This window comes from Protomyctophum bolini (genome assembly GCF_963924005.1).
Source record: "Protomyctophum bolini genome assembly, chromosome: 2".
Classification (NCBI taxonomy): Eukaryota; Metazoa; Chordata; class Actinopteri; order Myctophiformes; family Myctophidae; genus Protomyctophum; species Protomyctophum bolini.
The window spans coordinates 35,684,513-35,707,191 of NC_137863.1; the positions used below are offsets into that span (position 1 = coordinate 35,684,513).

Here is a 22,679-nt window from a genome sequence, read left to right on the forward strand (position 1 = left end):
CATTGTGTGTTTATCGTCATATCATCATCATCATCAGTAGGCTTTTGATTTCTCTTAAACAACTGGAAAGTGATATTTTGGAGGGGGTTCATTGGGAAGTGCTGTTGTTGAGATATATTAACATTTAACTAGGCACACTTCTATTGTTCAGCGAGAGCTCTGTCAATGAACAGAGTGTGAGAAAGCTCTGGAGAGCAGAGTCACAGTTCAATGTCTTTAGCATCCTACAACCCCACCAGCAGCTGACTATTCTCAGAGGGGAATTGGCACACTTCAGGAACGAGCTGTCTCAAACCCCCATCCTCATGATTAATATGGAAACATTTATCAAGGAATTCAAGTGGAGTAGGTTTTTCATGCACAGTGCACACTACTGTAAAGTGTAATATTACACCACGAATATTACACTAGCAGCAACTTATATGCATGTATGACGTAAGCCATGTTTCTTGCAGTCCCCTTTGAGATCCTTTCCCTCCAGATGGCTTGTGACGTACGCCAGTTTATTTTCTGTCTCAACAACACAGAGCTAAAAAGCCGTCAGTCACTAAAGGTCCATTCAAAGTCCTTTTATAGTGCATTGACCACAGCACACAAGAGACAGTGTGGGAAACTCTGACCAACTCTCTACTCACATGACTTCCAGCCAACAGACACCTGTTTCATCTGTGACATCTAACTATATATGTTTTAATGTGAAAGAGACATTTTTGCCTTGGAAAAAAGCGCTATATAAATGCACTATTTACCATTTATTTACCATTTTTAACTCAGCAATCGCTTCTTTTATTTCACATCAGGGATCGTTTGAATTTACTTTTGTCAGTATTAAAAGTAACACATCTAGACGCAAAGTACATTCTATGAAGAAATACTGTTGGTGTTGATCTGCATGTGATTTTATTATTTATTATTTAAAAAATAAATACAAATCCGTAATAAAACATGTTTTTACCATTTAACAGAGCATACATTTGAATGTTATCGCATTGTTGAGGATGAGGAAATCTGGAGGTCCAGACATTATTAGGCTACTTTACAGTCTTTTAACTTTCTAAATGTATGCAGTTACAGTACTACCTGCTTGCATTAATTGATTTATGTCTGTTTATAAACATCTTAGGTATACAATGAGATAATCAACTGAATCTGCTTGCAGGGAGGAATTAGCATTTAAGTAGTAGGCACATGCCTATTGTTCCGGGAGAGACATGACAATGACCAAAGTGTGGGAATGCTCTGGAGAGCAGTGTCCCAGGTCCGTACTTCAACCCCCTCCAGGGAAACTGGCACCCGTCTCATTGTGTACCTATACCTCCACGAAACATTCATGTTTCATACACCATAGACTTTGGAAATAAGTTCATGTTTCTGAAAATATGAATGGAATTTTTAACAGGTTGTTCTTCACTGACATGATCACTTAATATTTTCTATGATTTATTTTGCACTATTCTTTTCTGTAGGCCTATAGTACTCATGTAAGTGATCCATGTCAGTGTAGCAGGGCTGTGACTGTGAGTACCACAGACGAAAAACAGTCTTAGTCCAAATTTCATTCTGACCCCTCCACGAAAAGGCCTCGTTGTCCTGACCCCTTATCTATCATTTATACATTATGGATAAATAGTGTGGACTTAGACAGTTTTTTCGTCTGTGGCATTCATTATGAAATGACTACGCCACCCTCACAAATAGGAGTGAGGGATCCTACAAACACATTAACCATCGCTACTGTATATGCTTCTGGACAATGTAACTGAACAAGATACGGTTTCCCAATTTTGTACGGGTTCAGGATGAACAGAACCAGAGGCGGCAGTGTCAAGTTTATTCAACATGTAGAAAAATATATTCAAGTTAAAATACAGAAGGGATGAGGGGTTATTATAGCTGGGAAATCATGATCCTACAGCAGGTGATATAGAGTGAAGGCTTCGGTTTAGCCTATTTGTAAACAATACAAATGGGCTAAACCAAGAGCAAATGAAGTAAATAAAGTAATGAAAGTAAACACAGTAAACAAAATCCAAACCATGCACTATTAATTAATGCCCCAATATAAACCCATGTCCTCAGACTCCTCAACAGGTGATATAGAGTGAAGGCTTCGTGTCCTACTGGGTCCTTCAAACTAAACATACAGCAAATAAACCAATCAAATCAAATCAAATCAAAACAATACAAATGGGCTAAACCAAGAGCAAATGAGGCTAGTGCTACACCAGTATAACGTATGATAGTCTGATTAGCGTGTGTTCTGTCTGCATCATGTTAATGATACACCTATTTATGGTGGAACATATGTGCCAGATATACAAGATGCAGATTGTGTATACTACACAGTGTTAACTTTACACTGGTCAGTAAATTCTGTAGATCATTATTTTACCCAATGGATGATTGTTAACTGTCTCCCACGTGTGTGATGTAATGAGGAGCGTGCCGTGTGCTCAGTCAAAGTCACTGATCTCAACTTCAGGCAGCAGATTTGCTCTCTCTACAGGGTCACCACTTTCCCAGATCCACACAAAGCCTCTCTCCAGTCGTCCACCTGTTCCCCTGAGATCTAGCCACTGTCCCTCAGCAGTAAGAGCATTGAGCATGTGGCAGCACTAATTCCTCATTGTCCTTCCTAGCTCTCTGATTGGCTAAGAGACTGTGAGAAAGTCCAACCAGACCCAGACCCACACATTCATATGTAGATTGGGGACTATAAATAGGAGGGATGAAGCCAGTAGAGATCAGATTCTCTCTACAGATACCTCTACAGCACAGAGATCAGCCATGGCTCCTACAATCACTTCACCAATCACCTCTTCTAAGGAGCTCCTGACTCTGAACCACAAGGTAAATTGAAGACTCAACTGAACGGACACTAAAAATATTGTTCATAATTGGTTGTTAGTTTGTTACTTGTTCAAATGAATGTTGTTCTTTGGAATGTGTTTATTTATCATGTCTTTCTTCTTTCTGCAGATAAGAAAACCATTGGTGGAGAAGTTGCGCAGAGAGCGAATCAACAGCAGCATTGAGCAGCTCAAGTCTCTCCTGGGTTCAGAGATCCTCAAACAACAAGCTGACTCCAAGCTGGAGAAAGCAGACATCCTGGAGATGACAGTTTGTTTCCTGAGACGACAGCAGCAGTATCAACCTGTCAACTCAGCTCCTGTCAATCAGGGATACTCCAGGTGTGTCCAAGAGGTGGTGCACTTCCTATCCAAGGATAATGGGAAGATACAGTCCCAGAGAAGACTGCTGGACCACTTCCAGAACATGCAGTCATCCTCTGACAAGAACATGATGGAGACATGTTTGCCTCAGCTGAGGTCTCCAGTTCAGTCCAGCATCACCAAAGAGAAGAGTTCAGTCAACATTGCCCTCTGGAGACCCTGGTAGTTAACTGCAAACTGGAAGTCCAACTTGACTGACTGAGTTGACCATATTGGTCCAAGATTACTGTCAACTGTGAAGTTAACAATTTGTTTAATTTTCCATGAAAATTAAGAAAATGTGTCAATGTGTCTTTCATGTTAACCCATGACAATACGTTGGCACGGACACCATGTACGTATGTTGCATGAGTCAATTGACACATCAGAATAATCTGATATTAGTGCTATTTATAGGATACTGAATGTATTGTTCACAGCTGTGACATTTTTGTTGTTATAACTGTCACCGTTTTACGGTTAGGCAATCTAACAATCAGTTAACGTTTTACCTGATTGTTAGATTAAATTGTTTAAAAGAAAATAACGTCCTTCTTGTGGAGGGTTTTCCATTGTGGACTATACTATAATCTAAGTGATTATTAAGACTGATCTGTTGTAAGATCAATATTTTATCTGTCCTTTTTTTTAATGGATTCTTAAAATTATCGATGTCCCGATTTTCTAGTGACTAATATTTGCATAGTGATTTAAATCATGTCAATGCAATCGACCAAACTGGTTGTTTAACTTTTTGTCATCACTCTGTGATTATCTTTTGTATCTTTTTTTCATTATTATTCTTTGTTTTTTAGTGCAGAATAGTGCAAAATATTATGGCTCTCTGACTCTGATCCAACTGTGATATTTCTTTCATGCTAAACTCTGACAATATCTTGGCATGAACACCATGCATGTTGCATGAATGACCTTATACATCAGAATTATCTGATATTAATGTTAGCTCCAAGCTATAGCTCTTGTGCTGTGACTTTTTTCACTGCTGGGATATTTTTTGTTTTACCTGATATTATAGAATCAGATCAAACTGAAAAAACGTTCCTTCTTTTTTACACTGCTGGGATATTTTTGTTTTACCTGATGTTATAGATCATATTGATTTGTGGACTAGATATAGGAATCTAAGTGATTAATTAAGACTGATCTGTTGTAAGATCAATATGTCTAATTTATCCTTTTGTTTTAACAGGGGTGATTAAAATCATACTGTCACCATTTTCCAGTGACACTAATATTTCCATAATAATGTAAATCCTATGAATGTCATATTGACCGAACAGGTTGTTTAACTTTTTGTCATCAAACTGTGATTAGCAAAACCTGATCTATTTTAAGATCATATTTCTTTCATTTGTCTTTTTTGGTTTTTCTTTACTAAGTGCAAAGTATTATGGTTCTATGACTGAACCAACTACTGTGAAATGGAAAGTACTGTATATGTTTACCCACAATGCTGTTCATTTAACACAATGTCTTATGTCTCTCATAGAGACGAGTTGTTGTAAATCCTCGACTCTTTTTGAGTACAATGTCTTGGAGACATATCCAAGTTATTGTTGTGATGTGTCATCACTTCTATCTGGCTTCAGGACAGGAATTTGATCCACCTGATGTGACTCATTGAGTCTTTTTCAATAAACAAACAAACTGACATCTTTTTAGTCCTTTGTCTTTTGTCTCTATGAATTAACTTCATCTCGATATTACAATAGCAATGATCAACATTATTAGTATTTTTATTATTAGGCCAATGAAGATTTAATTACCTTCAGAGTTTATTAAATTATTCAGACCTAAATGGCAATCTGTGCAATTGCCTGGCTTATCGAGGTAACTTTTCAAATGAAAACAGCTTAAACTCATTCCATGCAGCACTATTTTACAAAGTCATGGTTTTGTCTTGCATAATATTGCCATGTCATTATTTTGGAATGACAACCAACTTAGATCCCAAAAGTTTGCCTCTATGTCGCTCCTCTCCTAAACAATGACGTCACATTGTGTAACTAATGTGATGTATAATAAGACACACTTCTATTGTCTCTTCATTGAAATCAGTCAATAGACATAGTGTGGGAAACCAGAGAAACCTCACTCACAGAGCCCCTGTGGGACAATAGATCCAGACCTCTACCCTGGGGGAGTCAGAGGTTGATGGGGGTGTCTGGACACATATTGATCCATTCTGAACCAGCCTTATCATTTATAGTATCTGTATTTTAACAAAATATGATCTACAAGGAATCAACCAATTATAATATAATTTCCATACACCCAGAATTCATTTGATGATTATTTGTATGTCATTCATCACTGGCTTAGAGAGAACTATAGGGGCTACTGTGGCTCAAGAGGTAGAGCAGGTCGTCCATGTCCAATGATCCATGGGTCGGCGGTTCGAATCCCGGCTCCTCCTGTCTACATGTCAAAGTGTCCTTGGACAAGACACTGAACCCCAAATTGCTCCCGATGTGCTGGTTGGTACCTTGCATGGCTTCTGCCGCAATCAGTGTATGAATGTGTGTGTGAATGGGTGAATGTAATGCACAATCTATGTAAAGCGCCTTGGATAAAGGCAATATACAAATGCATTTATAAATACTATTATAGCCTATATCATAAGTTGAAGATAACTGTTTTTTCTTCATTGTGTGTTTATCGTCATATCATCATCATTATCATCAGTAAGCTTTTGATTTCTCTTAAACAACTAGAAATGATATTTTGGAGGGGGTTCATTGGCAAGTGCTGTTGTTGGGATATATTAACATTTAACTAGGCACACTTCTATTGTTCAGCAAGAGCTCTGTCAATGAACAGTGTGTGAGAACAGAGTGTGAGAAAGCTCTGGAGAGCAGAGTCACATTTCAATGTCTTTAGCATCCTCAACCCCACCAGCAGCTGACTATTCTCAGAGGGGAATTGGCACACTTCAGGAACGAGCTGTCTCAAAACCCATCCTCATGATTAATATGGAAACATTTATCAAGGAATTCAAGTGGAGTAGGTTTTTCATGCACAGTGCACACTACTGTAAAGTGTGATGTTACACCACGAATATTACACTAGCAGCAACTTATATGCATGTATGACGTAAGCCATGTTTCTTGCAATCCCCTTTGAGATCCTTTCCCTCCAGATGGCTTGTGACGTATGCCAGTTTCTTTTCTGTCTCAACAACACAGAGCTAAAAAGCCGTCAGTCACTAAAGGTCCATTCAAAGTCCTTTTATAGTGCATTGACCACAGCACACAAGAGACAGTGTGGGAAACTCTGACCAACTCTCTACTCACATGACTTCCAGCCAACAGACACCTGTTTCATCTGTGACATCTAACTATATACGTTTTAATGTGAAAGAGACATTTTTGCCTTGGAAAAAAGCGCTATATAAATGCACTATTTACCATTTATTTACCATTTTTAACTCAGCAATTGCTTCTTTTATTTCACATCAGGGATCGTTTGAATTTACTTTTGTCAGTATTAAAAGTAACACATCTAGACGCAAAGTACATTCTATGAAAAAATACTGTTGGTGTTGATCTGCATGTGATTTTATTATTTATTATTTTAAAAATAAATACAAATCCGTAATAAAACATGTTTTTACCATTTAACAGAGCATACATTTGAATGTTATCGCATTGTTGAGGATGAGGAAATCTGGAGGTCCAGACATTATTAGGCTACTTTACAGTCTTTTAACTTGTAAATGTATGCAGTTACAGTACTACCTGCTTGCATTAATTGATTTATGTCTGTTTGTAAACATCTTAGGTATACAATGAGATAATCAACTGAATCTGCTTGCAGGGAGGAATTAGCATTTAAGTAGTAGGCACATGCCTATTGTTCGGTGAGAGACATGACAATGACCAAAGTGTGGGAATGCTCTGGAGAGCAGTGTCCCAGGTCCGTACTTCAACCCCCTCCAGGGGAACTGGCACCCGTCTCATTGTGTACCTATACCTCAACGAAACATTCATGTTTCATACACCATAGACTTTGGAATAATTCATGTTTCTGAAAATATGAATGGAACAGTTTGTTCTTCACTGACATGATCACTTAATATTTTCTATGATTTATTTTGCACTAGGGTTAGGGTTAGGGTTAGGGTTCTTTTCTGTAGGCCTATAGTACTCATGTAAGTGATCCATGTCAGTGTAGCAGGGCTGTGAGTACCACAGACGAAAAACAGTCTTAGTCCAAATTTCATTCTGGCCACTCCACGAAAAGGCCTCGTTGTCCTGACCTCTTATCTATCATTTATACATTATGGATAAATAGTGTGGACTTAGACTGTTTTTTCGTCTGTGGCATTCATTATGAAATGACTACGCCACCCTCACAAATAGGAGTGAGGGATCCTACAAACACATTAACCATCGCTACTGTATATGCTTCTGGACAATGTAACTGAACAAGATACGGTTTCCCAATTTTGTACGGGTTCAGGATGAACAGAACCAGAGGCGGCAGTGTCAATGTCATGTAGAAAAATATATTCAAGTTAAAATACAGAAGGGATGAGGGGTTATTATAGCTGGGAAATCATGATCCTACAGCAGGTGATATAGAGTGAAGGCTTCGGTTTAGCCCATTTGTAAACAATACAAATGGGCTAAACCAAGAGCAAATGAAGTAAATAAAGTAATGAAAGTAAACACAGTAAACAAAATCCAAACCATGCACTATTAATTAATGCCCCAATATAAACCCATGTCCTCAGACTCCTCAACACCACTATGGCACATTGGCACATGGCCCAACAGATAATCTGGTAAAACCCAGTCTCAAATACAATATGGCACAGTGGGAAAAACAGTGAAAGGTTGTAGGTTAGGTTAGATAGGTTAGTTGTCCTCTAGACAACAATAGATCACAATACATCTGTTTACCACTCAATACAAATTCATTACATTATACAAAATATAGCAAAACGACTACAATACAACTAAATACGAAAACCTACCCAGTCAATATACTCAAGGCTAAGCATGAGGCCTCAAACCTGGTTTATGCACTACCCTTAAGCGGCAGTGCTACACTAGCCTGGCTAATAAGACTAATATCACACAACACTGTCGGCAGGCAATTGTTTTTGCCTGCCAACCGCTGATTCGGTCTGGCTTATTAGCCAGGCTAGTGCTACACCAGTATAACGTATGATAGTCTGATTAGCGTGTGTTCTGTCTGCAACATGTTAATGATACGCCTATTTATGGTGGAACATATGTGCCAGATATACAAGATGCAGATTGTGTATACTATACTATACACAGTGTTAACTTTACACTGGTCAGTAAATTGTGTAGATCATTATTTTACCCAATGGATGATTGTTAACTGTCTCCCACGTGTGTGATGTAATGAGGAGCCTGCCGTGTGCTCAGTCAAAGTCACTGATCTCAACATCAGGCAGCAGATTTGCTCTCTCTACAGCAGGGGTGCCCAAAAGGTAGATTGTGATCTACCAGTAGATCACAAACGCTGTGCAGGTAGATCACATGACATGCCCCCAAAGAATATTTAATTTAAATTTTTTGGCATCATCTGCCAAGAATTAAGTTGACTTGATTGATCTACATTCAAAAGTGCCTGTCAGCTCAAACCCAAAATGCAATACTTTGTTTTCAAGAGTGTTGCTGTGCACAAATGTCGGTAGAATTACAGATTAAATGCAAAATCTCTACTTATTCCATTTCTCCCCCTTTATTTCCCTTTCCAATTGTATTTGTCTATATATGTAATGCCAGCGACGCTATTCCAAAGCCATTTTCAGCAATGGTATTATAATGTTTTCGGTGGGTAGATCTTGTTGAGCTGGTCATTTTGAAAGTAGCTCTCAAGTCAAAAAAGTGTGGCCACCCCTGCTCTACAGGGTCACCACTTTCCCAGATCCACACAAAGCCTCTCTCCAGTCGTCCACCTGTTCCCCTGAGATCTAGCCACTGTCCCTCAGCAGTAAGAGCATTGAGCATGTGGCAGCACTAATTCCTCATTGTCCTTCCTAGCTCTCTGATTGGCTAAGAGACTGTGAGAAAGTCCAACCAGACCCAGACCCACACATTCATATGTAGATTGGGGACTATAAATAGGAGGGATGAAGCCAGTAGAGATCAGATTCTCTCTACAGATACCTCTACAGCACAGAGATCAGCCATGGCTCCTACAATCACTTCACCAATCACCTCTTCTAAGGAGCTCCTGACTCTGAACCACAAGGTAAATTGAAGACTCAACTGAACAGACACTTAAATATTGTTCATAATTGGTTGTTAGTTTGTTACTTGTTCAAATGAATGTTCTTCAGAATTTGGTTATTAATGATATCTTTCTTCTTTCTGCAGATAAGAAAACCATTGGTGGAGAAGTTGCGCAGAGAGCGAATCAACAGCAGCATTGAGCAGCTCAAGTCTCTCCTGGGTCCAGAGATCCTCAAACAACAAGCTGACTCCAAGCTGGAGAAAGCAGACATCCTGGAGATAACAGTTTGCTTCCTGAGACGACAGCATCAGTATCAACCTGTCAACTCAGCTCCTGCCAATCAGGGATACTCCAGGTGTGTCCAAGAGGTGGTGCACTTCCTGTCCAAGGATGAGGTGAAGATACAGTCCCAGAGAAGACTGCTGGACCACTTCCAGAACCTGCAGTCATCCTCTGACAAGAACATGAAGGAGACATGTTTCTGTTTGCCTCTGCCGAGTTCTCCAGTTCAGTCCAGCATCACCAAAGAGAAGAGTCCAGTCAACATCGCCCTCTGGAGGCCGTGGTAGAAAACTGCAGCCTGTAACTCGAACTTGAGTTGACCATATTGGTCCAAGACTGTCAAAGAACTGTATCATTCAATACTGAATGTACTGCTTCTCTGTATTTACAGACAGCTTCATAATACCTTTAATGTTTAAACTAATTAGAAAAAATACTGTTTCAGAGAAAATGAATATAATTATCATTGTCTTTAATGCAAAGACAGATTCATGCTGTCATATTATTATGACATTTATTACCTGATTGTTGCAGTTCAAGTTGAACTAGAAGTGCTTAATGTCAATGACGTTTTACCATTATACATTTCATATCCTATATGGTTACGCAAGATAGGTCTGTACATTATAGATCGTTATGTTTAAATGGCATACTTAACTTACTGCTGTCACCTTTTTGTAGTGACACTGACGTAATTTCTGAGAAATTGAAAATAATTATCACTGTGTCTTTATTGCAAACACTGATTCAAGCTGTCATATTATTGTGACATTTATTACTCGGTTGTTGCAGTTCAAGTTGAACTGGAAGTGCTCATTTCAATGAGTTTTTGCTATTATGCATTACATATGCTATACGGATACGGTTATGCAGGAGCCAGTAACATTTAAAGTGATGCTTTACTGCTGTCACTTTTTTGTAGTGACACTGACATTATGATGTAGCCTATCATTTTTTTTTGTGATGATCTGTTTTAAGGTCTTATTTTCTTATGCTTTTGTTCCGATGAACACTGAACAGTTTACACAATGTGTAATATTTTCTCACAATATTATTCAATTTGTATAATGTGATATTGTATGTCTTTCATAAAGACAAGTTATTGTAAACCCTCTACTCTATTTGAGTACAGTGTCTTGGAGAAATGTCCAAGTTATTGTTGTGATGTGTCATCACTTGTAGCTGCCTTCACTTCAGGAATTTTCACCTGATGTGAGATTATACGACTCACAGAGGTTCATTGAATAAACCAGACTCAACTGCCATCTTTCTTGTCATTGAATTTTCTCTACCCATTGACACAAGTCTCTATACCAGATCTATAGAAATATAATAATGTTACATACCGTTAGGCCTATTATGCAAAATATTATAACAATTAATAAGGGACATTATTTTATTTCTAAATATTGGACAATGAGCTCACACAAGCTATGTGATGGGTAACGGGACACAGTTTGATTGTTCCCCCAATGAAAGCTGTGAATGGACAGCGTGTGGGAAACCCGGGAAAACTCACTCACAGTGATACAATAGTTCCAAATCTCTATCCTGGTGGTGACGTGTGATGGGACAAGAACCTTTGAACTGTGCTTTAGTTATCTTTCAACATAGTAGAATGGGCAATGATGCTTCTTCTTATTCTTCGATGCTATTATGTAAACACATTGGACATTGATTTAAAGTAATCACATTTTATTTTATTCTTACACTTTGCTTAATGTCATGTCATGCCATGTCATGAATATGTGACATATATTCGAAGACTTCAAATGCAGTTCTATTTCCTCAAAATAAATCCTTGATCAAGTCGAGCCTATTGATTATACTGTTGGGCCAGTGTTAGCTACCGTGTTTTTATATTGAAATTCATATAGGCCCTACAGTATGATCCTTTTCTCGTGTTGTTGAGGAAAGCTAGAAGTCCAACCATTAAGACTTTATGTTTACTTTTAAATGTATGGACTTGCTTCCATTAATTACTGATTTGTGTCTGTTTGCAAACAAAATAGCTACAATGAGATAATTAACAGAATCTGCTTGGCAGGGAGGAATTTAAGTAGTAGGCACATGCCTATAGTTCAGTGAGAGACATGTCAATGACCAAAGTGTGGGAATGCTCTGGAGAGCAGTGTCCCATGAGGTCCGTACCGTACCTCACCCAAAGTACATTAAACTTAAGTACTGAACTTGAGTACAATTTTGAGGTATTTGTACTTTCCTTGAGTATTTAAATTCCCACATCTTTTACTTCTACTCCACTACATCGAGTATCCTATACTTTTGGTACTTTAAGTACATTGTTAAACCAATACTTACCAATACTTTAATTACTCAAGTCAAATTTGAATTCCGGACATGTATTTCAATATTGCAGTATTGGTACTTTTACTTAAGTAAAAACACAAGTACTTTTTCCACCACTGGAACTAGCACCCGTCTCGTTATGTACCTACAGTTCCTCCATGTTCATGTTTCATACACCATAAAATCCTCTGTTAATTCTGAGAGTGTACAAATGTAACCAACCAGGCAACCACATGCAATGGCATAGGCCAAATCAGACAGAAATATAGTCTGATTCCTACTATTTGAACAGTCACTTCAAGCAATATTCACAAAAGAGCAGCCATTGTTACCATAATTTATATGACCATTGTGTTATTGTGTATTGATGATGTTGCTTGTGTTTCTCAAGTGTTATTTTTAACTTCCCCAAGAAGAAGAAAGACGTATCTGCTGCATATGGTTTTAATCTACATGTAAAATGTAATGTCCAAGAAAATGCTATTCATAAGCCCCTGTATAATTCATACCAAGACAAATTGATTGCCTTTTGTGTCACGTGACGTAAGTTTACGGTTATTACTATTTCCAGCCAAGTAATTCTACATTAGTAGTTTCAAAAGGCATTCAAATTACTTTAGTTGTGTTTCTTGTCAATTCTAAAACTTGGGTGCCAGCCAATGTGGTCCTTTCAATCCAGATGGTTTGGGATATCATGTTCTGTGTCAAGACAACACAGAGGAAACAGCCACCACTAAAGGCCATTCAAAGTCCTTTTGTAGTGCATTGACCACAGCACACAGGACTCAGTGTGGGAAACTCTGACCAACTCTCTACTCACATGACGTCAAGTGACAAGACAGGAGAAACATCTGCTTCATTCATGCACATTACATCACAGCATCAAATTAAAAATATTTACAGAATAAATTCCAAAGACCCACATCATGAAACTAAATCGATAGTTGCTCTCTAAGTTTGTACAGTTGTTCCAAGATCTTGTTAACATGTTAAAATGTCACTCATTAGTAATATGTACAAAATGTACATATAACCAGATATTCCACATAATGTAGATAGAATGTGATATACATCGCATGGTAATATGCACTGGCCTGTAAATTGTTCAGCTTATTCTATGTTATGCCATTAATTAGGCGCTATCTGTCTCCCACGTGTGTGATGTAATGATGAGCGTGTGCTCAGTCAAAGTCATTGATCCCAACCATTAGACAGCAGAACTGCTCTCTCTACAGGGTCACCACTTTCCCAGATTCACACAAAGCCTCTCTCCAGTCGTCCACCTGTTCCCCTGAGATCTGAGAACCATTGTCCCTCAGCAGTAAGAGCATGGAGCATGTGGCACGGCAGCATTACATTCCTCATTGTCCTTCCTGGCTCTCTGATTGGCTAAGACTGTGAGAAAGTCCAACCAGACCCAGACCCACACATTCATATGTAGATTGAAGACTATAAATAGGAGGGATGAAGCCAGTAGAGATCAGATCCTCTCTACAGAGACCTCTACAGCACAGAGATCAGCCATGGCTCCTACAATCACTTCACCAATCACCTCTTCTAAGGAGCTCCTGACTCTGAACCACAAGGTAAATTGAAGACTCAACTAAACGGACACTTAAAATATTGTTCATAATTGGTTCTGGTTGTACTCAAATGTATGTTGTTGTTCAGAATGTGTTAATTAATTATGTCTTTCTTCTTTCTGCAGATTAGAAAACCATTGGTGGAGAAGGTACGCAGAGAGCGAATCAACAGCAGCATTGAGCAGCTCAAGTCTCTTCTGGGTTCAGAGATCCTCAAACAACAAGCTGACTCCAAGCTGGAGAAAGCAGACATCCTGGAGATGACAGTTTGCTTCCTGAGACGACAGCAGCAGTATCAACCTGTCAACTCAGCTCCTGTCAATCAGGGATACTCCAAGTGTGTCCATGAGGTGGTGCACTTCCTGTCCAAGGATGAGGTGAAGATACAGTCCCAGAGAAGACTGCTGGACCACTTCCAGAACCTGCAGTCATCCACTGACAAGGAGACTTGTTTGCCTCAGTTGAGGTCTCCAGTTCAGTCCAGCAGCACCAAAGAGAAGAGTCCAGTCAACATCGCCCTCTGGAGGCCTTGGTAGAAAACTACAGACTGGAACTCAAACCTGATTAATTGACTTGACCATATTGGTCCAGGATTTCTGTCAAACAGCTGTAATTTAAATACAGAAAGACTGCCTTTCCATGTACACTTTGTAAAGAAGGGTTTTTTTACTACTTGTAGGCTAATGTTTTATGTTAAAACGTATTTTTCTTTTCATCAGAAAAGAAAATGTTCAGAGACTGAAAAAACATCACTAAGGCATGGAGCAGCAGATTTTAAGTTATGAGGTGGATCTTTTAACTGCCATGACAATGTTTTTACCTGACAGTTAAAGATCAGTTATATTGATCTGAAACTTTTACTGTCCTCAAGTGGACATATATGTTTAATCTAAGTGATTAATTAAGCCTGATCTATTGTAAGATCAATTCAAAAGGCATACCTAACTTTACTGACATTAATTTCTAGTGACACTAACATTGTTATGACAATGTGTATTGTGAAGTATCTTCAGTATAATGCAATATAATATTGAATTTATCTGTCAACCTTGAAGACTTGACAATGTATTTGACAGTTACGGATCAGTTATATTGATCTAAAATGTGTACTTTAAGGATAAAGTATTTTATCTTAAAGTAGTATCTTTTTATTTTTAAAAAGCATATCAATGTACGGTCACAATTCTCTCTTGACACTACAATTGTTATGACAATGTGCATCGTCCTTCTCTATGAATGTTATTGACCGAATACACTGGCTATTTATCTTTTTATCATCATTTAGGAAATTGGCAAAAACCTGGTGTATTTTATGATCTTATTTTGATCATTTTGATTTTTGTTTTCAACAACCAATTGTATAATTGTTCATGTCACACTGTCCCACCTACGTCTCTCATAGAGACAAGTTGTCATTGTAAATCCTCTACTCGTTTTGAGTACATTGTCTTGGAGAAATATCCAAGTTATTGTTGTGATGTGTCATCACTTCTATGTGCCTTTAGCTCAGTTATATATTGCTGAAATGAATGATTCATTGAATCTTCTTCAATAAAAAAAACATCAACTGCAACCTTTTGTGAACATTTCCTTCTCCATTCACTGATAAAGATCTCAAAATTAGTTATCTTAATCTGACTTTATGAAGTATTTGACTAGGTCTTAATTAATGCCAGTGGATTATCTTATTACAATACATTAGCCATGGTTATAAGAACTGTTGTTCTTCCAAAGAAAAACTTGATTGCTCTTTTTTGGAAATGTCTTGCATGGAAATCTGCCCTTGATGCATTTCTTCCTGATAATAAATGATTGACTCTAACTAAACACTCTCACAGTTAAATCAGCAGCATGCTGTATAGGCCTATAGAACTATTCTTAAAATATGTTATAGTACTACAAATATTATTTCTCATGGACTCACTGGGACTGATGAAACATTGATTTATCAGCGTTGGTTTGAGCTTTTGGTATGTTGCATGTACTTTCCTCTTAATCACTTTAGCCCTACACATGTGTATTTCTACGTGGATTGTATTTGCATATAATTATATGCCTAAAACATGCACACGGTGGCTATTGTTGTAACTCAGTGTGCTTATAGCAACCGGTATGACTGCAACAGGTTGGGTCTATTTTTACACTCAGTTTACTGTGTCGATGTATTATAGGGAATATGTCAAAAAAGCTGGATTCCCAGCTTTCCATCATCCATCATGTCTTTCTGACTCTGTCTGCAGATCTACATAACATATTGTGACTGGATATTTTTAGTGCATGACACCAGCGCATAAATAAGCAGTGGTAGAAAAAGTACTCACATTTTTTACTTAATTTAAAGTACCAATATTGCAATATAGAATACTCTGTTACAAGTAAAGGTCCGGAATTCAAAATGTACTTAAAGTACCAAAAGTAAAAGTACTCATTGTGCAGACTGTCCCGTTTCAAGTTTGCAAATGTATAAAAATCTTTTGAAAATAACAGATCTACAAGCTGACAATGCGTCGTGATGCGATGCATTGTAAGCGCCGAAGTGGTCCATGCATGTTTTGGGAGAATAATCGACATGTAGTGCAGTAAATTAAAGCACAATATTTTGAACCGAGATGTAGTGGAGTAGAAGTATTGGAAATTGTAAATACTCAGGTAAAGTACAAATACAGCAACATTGTACTTAAGTACAGTACTTAAGTAAATGTACATAGTTACTTTTCAGTTTTCACCACTGCAAATAAGTATGTATCACCATAATCACTACTCTGTCTATCCGTGCAGAGTCTCAGGTTTCTCTCTTCTCTTGTCTGATCTCCCACAGCTGGCTCCCTCCCTGCACGAGGTCTGAGCGTGCCCCGGTCACACGCCCTCCTCTCTCTGGAGCTGGGAGCCACAGCCACACACGGCTTCCCACACTTCAGTATGCAGGCTGTCAGCCACACTCACAATGGAAGTGTGTCGGCCCTGACAGAAAGCCCCAGGACTGGTCCCATGCAAAGGACAGAGGTAGGCTTAAGGGCCAGTATAGATAAACCATCTGTCCGAGCTGCAGCTCACTGGTGAAAGGTGCAGTGTGTGAGGAACAACATTTTAACGAAATTTTGGCGGGAGTGTGTGTGTGTGTGTGTGTGTGTGTGTGTGTGTGTGTGTGCGTGCGTGCGTGTGTGTGTGTGTGTGTGTGTGCTTTGATGGATTTTCTGAAGGAATTACCCAAACATGTTGAAAAAAGTATATAATTATTCTTTAGGCCTACAGTACATGTTCTTCCAGACTATAGTAACTTGTTCTCAGGTGTTCTGTTAATTTATATCCTCTGTGTTAAACATCAGAATAGCAATAAAGCTTAATTGCCTTGTGTCCACATGGGTACTGTCGCACTGATACTTTCCCAGAGAATAATTGAGCTGATCCTGTAATGACACCTGTTCCACTGCAGCAGCCATTAAATTCAGCCTATTGTCCCAGAGTGGCTTTCTGATTGGATGGACGGCAGAGACGATGAGGATAAGAAGCATGAATTCAGAGGGAAGACACAGCAGATATAAGAGAAGACCCTCTCAACTCCTATGAGAGCAACTACAGCCGATAACAAGGCCAAACGAGCAAAACATTTCTTAAGGAAAAGCAGTAAACTGAGGACCTTCATCTGACAATGGCTTTCTTTGACTTCACTCTTCAGGACTCCACAAAGAGCCACTACATTAGGTATGTTATGGCTCCTTTAAAACTTCAACCTGCTTCATTCATTAATTCACACATTGCCAAATCCAGAGTATTCATTTAACTGTAAATTGATAAATTAATGTGTGATGATTTTACGTCACACAATCCTTGTGGGGATAAACGGTGCTTTTGAATGTTTTTGAATGTTTTGTTTCTTTCAAACTTAGTTACTATATAGCCATAGTCCAAAATATCCTATGGGATAGGATTGTAAAGGATGTAAAATTAGACATTGGACAATCCTATATGATTTTATTATAGGAATTATAATAGTCTTTTGGACCATTATTCCAGAACTGTATATGTTTATGGCAATGTTTAATAGGCCTGTGTATTGACTGAACAAACCAGGTCCTATAGTGAGCTCTATGTGATTAAAATGTAAGCCATTAGAAACTAACCATTCATGGTTGTTCTGATTCTCACAGGTACAGATGTACACTCCACATGTTGGAGAGGAAATGCAGCACGGGTGTAGAGAAGCTGAAGGTTATGATCGGAGAACACCTGCAGAATGGGATCCCTGCTTCAGACCTCCTGGAGAAGACGTTGTCCTTCTTCACTCTGAGAAAGACCCTGCTGTCACACAACGGCTACTCTAGATGTTTAAGAGACTTCCTACGTCTCTTTCCCACCGCAGACGAAGATGTAGCACGACTGTGCCTTTAGATTTGACATTGTTTTTGTCTGTGTGTTTATAGCACAATATTGGTATTGGTTTTCTCTCGACATATATGCATCACAGCGAACCCTTCTGCTGCTTAATTGTGAAGAGAGCGACAGATCGATGTCAAAATTATTCGAGTGAAGACCCTGCTGTCACACAAAAGATGCTCCAACTGTTGAAGGTTGTTTCTATCTCTTTTGTGCGCCAGAGGATGAACCATCAATCTACTCTACCAGGGAAGGATGAATGGACTCAGAGTCAAAGGTGAAGGAGGTTCACGATGAGCAGATAACAGAAATTCTGCTCTGTTCTTTGTGCTGCTTTGTATAGAGTGGCCATTTCTTCCTCTTCCCAAAGTTCCCAACAAAGACTCATGACTATGCAAGAAATGGTGAAGCTGCTGAGTTTTATACATGCATTCACACAGTTTGATGTTTTGGATGCACGCAATGACACAACAAAATTATGTAGACTAATAGTAATATCTAATACCCCAACATGGGTATTTGCATCTGAGAACATGAAGTCTTAGGATTAGTCTTTTAAATCAGTATGGATGGAAATGGTGAAAGTTGTGTAGCATATATGCATTCAGAGAATAATGCTTATCTACTCTTTGTGTGAAAATGTAAATACAGACTTAAAGTACAGCATATTGCATTCATTCATATAAAGACTTTTCTTTTCTATTGAAAATGAACTTATTACTGTATATTGTATTTGACTGTTATGTCCTTCTTTTGTATCACCAGAGGTGATAAAAAGATTAATTTCAATTTTCGAACAATTAAAGAAGAAATTAAGAAATGCCAACTGTAGTATTCCCATTCATGTGTCTTGACATCACTTGTCACCTGTCAGCCTCATCCTTCTCTCTCTGTGCACTGTGACCTGTGGTAGGCAGTAGTGGAAAAAGTACTCATAGTTTTTACTACTCCGTTACACAAAATGTACTTGAGTAAAAGTACAAAAGTATTTGCATCAAAATGTACTTAAAGTACTAAAAGTAAAAGTATTCATCATGCAGAATGTGCCATTTCAAGTTTTAAAATGTATAAACATATTTTGAAAATAGCAGATCTACAAGCTACGGCACATCTACGACACATTGTGAGCTTGTAGGTCAGCTATTTTCAAATGGCCGAAATGTTATAGGGCTGAAGTAGTTACTGTAGTGTATGCCATCACAATCTACCAAGTAAGTGGAGTAAAAGTATATTTGTCTCTGAGATGTAGTGGAGAGGAAGTAAAAGTTAAACTATTGGAAATACTCAAGTAAAGTCCAATACCTCAATACTTAATGTAAATGTACTTAGTTACTGTACTTTCCACCACTGATCGTAGGTTCCCGTATACGACCACAATTCTATTGAACATGTGACACGCACCGTTTTTATTTTATTTTAATAGCTTGATATTCTGATAGCTACTCATTCTTATTTGTTTGCTCAGTAACAGTCAGGGGTCTCCATATCTCTCTGGCTCTTTTGTAAACAGAACAGAAAATACTTTTTCAGGTCAGGATACCAATTTCATCCAATCAGGAGTGAGAGGGATACATCATTTATGAAATAACTTAAATTGGATGTGACACAAAGGAAATGAGCAGACACAATTGAAACTGGAACACTATAACATTAAAACTGATAAATAATATGTATACTGAATTTGGCAACCCACCTGAAAATTTATTTTCTGTTTATCAGAGAGCTGGAGAAACACTCTCTATAGCAATGCTCACTATCACAATATAGAGCTTTAATATTTTAACTTATTTTTTTATCAAAAAAATATCAATTCATACTTTAAGTTAAATCTGAGAATATACAAATTAAACCAAATTGACCCCTTTTGGTTTAATTTGTACACTCTCTGAGTTACAGACCCTTAAGGGTGCATTTAGCTGGGAGCCCCCTGGAACGGACACGCTCAAGGACCTCTAGCAGTCTAGGCCAGGGCATGCAGCCTGGGCAGGGGTTCTCAACGCCCTGGGGCCGATGTCGAGAGCCTATATGAGGGCAACTCACTTAACACCTCTGGTTACATCATTGCCTTTTCAATAGTATAGCACAGTGCTACTCAACCTGCGGCCCGTGGGCCGCATGCAGCCCCTGCTAAAGGTATCTGTGGCCCGTCACAGTCATATAGTTATAGCAATAAAAATATAATTAATTTTCATTACCATCCTAACATTATGTTTATGTTTTATATTACCTTGTTGGAAAAAGAATAAATTCACTGAAATATTTTGTAACTAATCACTGGGATTCAATTGCACAAAATAAACACAAGGACACTCATAGTTTTTTATGATTGGTTTATTCGCATCCACTTGGTTTGAAGAGATACATTCATTCAACAATTTGTTTTAAACAACAGTAACATTTACTTCATTGAAGGTAGGAGTGCTGTCACCCACAGAGTGAAAATTCAACACATTTTGTTTGGTGCAGTTCTCTCAAAAGAGAGAATCCTTCAATCTGTTAAAAATACAGATTTCATTTTTATCGCATGAAAGATGTATGTTCTATCAAATTTGATATTGAATATCAATATCTAAACTCAAAAAGAAAAAACAAATCTAAAAAAAGAATCATATTATGATCACAAATAGTATATCTCCATCAAGGAGATAAATTATGTCATCAACACTAAATATTCCCACAGGGAAGGAAAGGTTACATTAAATTTACTTACGTCAACATGGTGTATCACCATAAATGATGATCATATAAACAAATTGAATTCCTTAAAATATTTAAGAAAGCAAAAATAAATCAACTGTTCTCATTTTGAGAAAAAAAAGAAAGAAAAGGGGGAAAAAATAATACAAATACCTCAAATGAGGTGATAGATTTAAGTCCACTGTATGTACAACTAGTTGTACAAAATTAATTACGGTAGTTTCTCTTTCATAAAAGTATGCCATTCTGGCACAAACATATTTGACCAATGTGGTCAATTGAATTTTGTCTCCAGTTTGTAGTTAACTACCAGGGTCTCCAGGGGGAAATGTTGACAGGACTCTTCTCTTTGGTGATGCTAGGCTGAACTCGAGACCTCGACTGGGGAAAACACGTCTCCATCATGTTCTTGTCAGAGGATGACTGCAGGTTCTGGAATTGGTCCAGCAGTCTTCTCTGGGACTGTAGCTTCACCTCATCCTTGGACAGGAAGTGCACCACCTCTTGGACACACCTGGCGTATCCCTGATTGGCAGGAGCTGCATTGACAGGTTGATACGGCAGCTGTCGTCTCAGGAAGCAAACGGTTATCTCCAGGATGTCTGCTTTCTCCAGCTTGGAGTCAGCTTGTTGTTTGAGGATCTCTGGACCCAGGAGAGACTTGAGCTGCTCAATGCTGCCGTTGATTCGCTCTCTGCGTAACTTCTCAACAAATGGTTTTCTTATCTGCGGAAAGAAGAAGGGCATCATTAATAAACTTATTCTGAAGAACAAACATACATTTGAATATTAAGTACAAATAATTATTGATATTTATTGACACTTAGTCTTCAATTTACCTTGTGGTTCAGAGTCAGGAGCTCCTTAGAAGAGGTGATTGGTGAAGTGATTGTAGGAGCCATGGTCGATCTCTGTGCTGTAGAGGTATCTGTAGAGAGAATCTGATCTCTACTGGCTTCATCCCTCCTATTTATAGTCGCCAATCTACATATGAATGTGTGGGTCTGGGTCTGGTTGGACTTTCTCACAGTCTTAGCCAATGAAAAAGCTTGGTTAGACAATTGAGAATGCATCATGCTCAATGATCTTACTGCTGAGGGACAATGGTTAGATCTCAGGGGAACAGGTGGACGACTGGGGGGTGATGGAGAGACTTTGTGTGAATCTGGGAAAGTGGTGACCCTGTAAAGAGAGCAGTTCTGATGTCTAATGATTGGGATCAATGACTTTGACTGAGCACACGCTCATCATCACATCACACACGTGGGAGGTTGACATAGATAAGAAAAATAAAATAACATTTCATGTTCATAATCAACTATACTTTTTATACTGCCACTATTCATGATAGATATACAGTAGGCCTATACCCTAAATTTACAATCTAACTTGCAACCTCTGTGAATGTCATGCTTTACTTTATTCTTCAGCTGTTTCTGCTGGTGGTCTTAATATTTTAGCAAAATTGAGAGTAGCTAATATTTTTTAGATAAAAAATGAAATTATATTATAGGTCAAACCAATTTATTAATATAATTAAATAAACATTAAGTTGGAATTTATTATATAGGGTCCATAGTGTTAATGTTGAACATGACTACCTTGTTGAAATGCTAACACACATTACATATTTTTGTTGCATTTCTCCTTTGTATTTTGCGCAAAGTCCCCCTGCAGTGTGAAATTACATTGTACCATATTAGACAACACCTCACCAAGCATTCTTTTTTTTTATCCCCTCAGTCAAAATAAACAGCCTGGTATGCAGAACAACAAGTCTGAGCTGAGAAGAAAGCATTTGAATTTTCATTAATCCTTGCAATGTCTGCATTCCATATAGGAGCTTGATGGGACCCCTGTCACAAAAGCCTGGCAGGGACATGTCTTGATGTTTGGAATTTCCATTCACAGACACTGAGGTGCAACTCCCAGGCTGAGTCCATAGTTAATGTGATGTGCAACCAGACACACTTCTTTTGTTCTTAATGAA

General features: G+C 38.2%; 3 pseudogenes across 3 annotated transcripts; 2 read left to right on the top strand and 1 right to left on the bottom strand.

The window, feature by feature from the left end:
* The first annotated feature begins 2,604 nt into the window (after positions 1 to 2,604).
* On the top strand, positions 2,605 to 10,015 carry LOC308334007 (annotated as a pseudogene). The gene is made up of 4 exons: positions 2,605 to 2,850; positions 2,980 to 3,364; positions 9,338 to 9,464; positions 9,590 to 10,015. The product of its transcript is annotated as an uncharacterized misc_RNA (transcript).
* Positions 10,016 to 13,499: 3,484 nt separating this feature from the next.
* LOC308335976 (transcription factor HES-5-like) lies at positions 13,500 to 14,154 on the top strand (annotated as a pseudogene). The gene is made up of 2 exons: positions 13,500 to 13,621; positions 13,744 to 14,154. The product of its transcript is annotated as a transcription factor HES-5-like (transcript).
* A 6,841-nt stretch (positions 14,155 to 20,995) lies between these two features.
* LOC308336307 (transcription factor HES-5-like) lies at positions 20,996 to 21,650 on the bottom strand (annotated as a pseudogene). Its single transcript, XR_013966195.1, has 2 exons — positions 21,529 to 21,650; positions 20,996 to 21,415 (listed from the first exon to the last, which is right to left on the bottom strand). The product of XR_013966195.1 is annotated as a transcription factor HES-5-like (transcript).
* Between the last annotated feature and the right edge of the window lie 1,029 nt (positions 21,651 to 22,679).